At 47.5% G+C, this 1,619-nt stretch overlaps 1 protein-coding gene across 2 annotated transcripts in view; it reads left to right on the top strand.

Moving 5' to 3' along the window:
• Window positions 1–1,619, top strand: part of Rab9a (RAB9A, member RAS oncogene family) — a 24,464-nt gene continuing 22,845 nt past the window's right edge. Inside the window, exon 1 of one of the 2 annotated variants that reach the window (XM_031371146.1) lies at window positions 1–81. The gene's annotated coding sequence lies outside the window, so the exon portion shown is untranslated. The remainder of the gene's footprint in view (window positions 82–1,619) is intronic. The other variant, XM_031371155.1, reaches the window with a different exon arrangement.

The following is a 1,619-nucleotide window of genomic DNA, read 5'->3' as shown; positions in this document are numbered from 1 at the left end:
GTCTCTGGCCCTCTTTCTGCCCTGGTTGCGCCCAGGCGTGTTGGCGAACAGCCCCCAGGACGTCCTGTGTGTGTCTGCCAGGTGAGCGGGGGTCTTCATTCCATTTGAGGTCCGGCCAGAGCTGGTTTAGTGCGCGCAGCCGGAGCAGAGCAGCTGGAGCTGAGGGCCGCCAGGGCGACCAGCGAGCCAATTTGGCGCGGGTCTGTAGAGTGCTGGGCAACAGGGGTAGCTTGTCCTCTAGTCTCCTGATGACTGACATAAGACGGGTTTTCACATTCAAGCACGGGAAGAGGAGCACACACCCAACCACTCGGGACGTATACGTTCGCGCGCGCGCACGCACACACACACACAGAGACAGAGAGACAGAGAGAGACAGAGACAGAGAGAGACAGAGAGACCGAGAGAGACAGAGACCGGCTGAGAGATACCGAGAGAAGACAGAGAGACCGGCCGACTGGCCGGCCTACCAGAGAGGAAGAGATATCCCTTCCTAAAACATCTCAGGAAAGAGATATACCCCCAACACTTGGGAATAGGTGGTGGAACGATGCTTACAGGATCAATGCAAATACCTGGGTACACACATATACACCAGTCTTTCCCCTAGCCACACGGGGACACCCACATAACTCGAGACCAAACCTTGCGCCGGAGTGACTAATGCTGGGGAAAGCAAGCCTGTGTTATTTGAGTTTGGTGACCTCTGACTTACTACCCTTTGACCCACTCAGGTGAGGGAGGTTGGAAGATAAAGCCAGGGCAAAGACCGTGTAGGCGGTTGGGAACATCGTCAGATCCCAGATCTTGGCTGAGGTTTCAGAATCTTGTTCCTTTCTTCCTTCCATCTTAGTGAAAAGACCAGAGGAGACTTTTAAGTGCTGACCAAATGTTTGGTGAACATATTATGGTTCTGTTTTGTTTTGTTTTGTAAGTGATGACACATCCCGTGATCATACTTCTTTTGAGGAATAACTTCTGCAAGTTTCCAAATTGGCACGTGGCCAGTCTTTTCACAGCGTCCTCATAAAATCAACAGACTGAATTTGGTTTTTGTTTTGTTTTGTTGGTACAAGTTTTGCCTTTTTTCTTGCTAGCACAACTGCAATGGAAAATCCCTACACTGCCTGAAATCTCAACTAGAATTGATGGAAACCCAGGGCTTTCAACTAAGGACTATTTCCCTTTTTTTTCTTTTCGTTCTTTTTCTTCCATTGCTGGAGACCAAACCTAGGGCCTTGAGCTTGCTAAGAAAGAGCTGTACCCCTGTGCAAAATTCCCAACTCCTCTGTCAGCTGAGGGACTTAAGTACCTGCTTTTACTTTGTCTTTTATAATCTTAGAACAAAGTTACCACTACTTGCGCTCCAAGTAACTTAACACATACTTTGTATCTTCATGGAGTACATGGCAGTGACGTCTTTTGGGGTTCTTCATGTGATTTGTAGTGTTTCGCTGTACTGAGACATTTATGGTTTGGAGGCTTACTTATTTAAAACATTGGGGGAATTTTAGGATATTTGTGTTTTATTTTCTGGAAGGTTAAAGTAGACAGGCAAAAACCAGGGCATCTATTGTTGGAGAGTAGGAAAATACATTGGTGGTGGTCTCTCTTTACAT

The sequence above is a fragment of the Mastomys coucha genome, chromosome X (assembly GCF_008632895.1).
Source record: "Mastomys coucha isolate ucsf_1 chromosome X, UCSF_Mcou_1, whole genome shotgun sequence".
Lineage (NCBI taxonomy): Eukaryota > Metazoa > Chordata > Mammalia > Rodentia > Muridae > Mastomys > Mastomys coucha.
The sequence above is the reverse complement of the archived record's forward strand: the minus strand, read 5'-3'. Positions and strand labels throughout refer to the sequence as shown.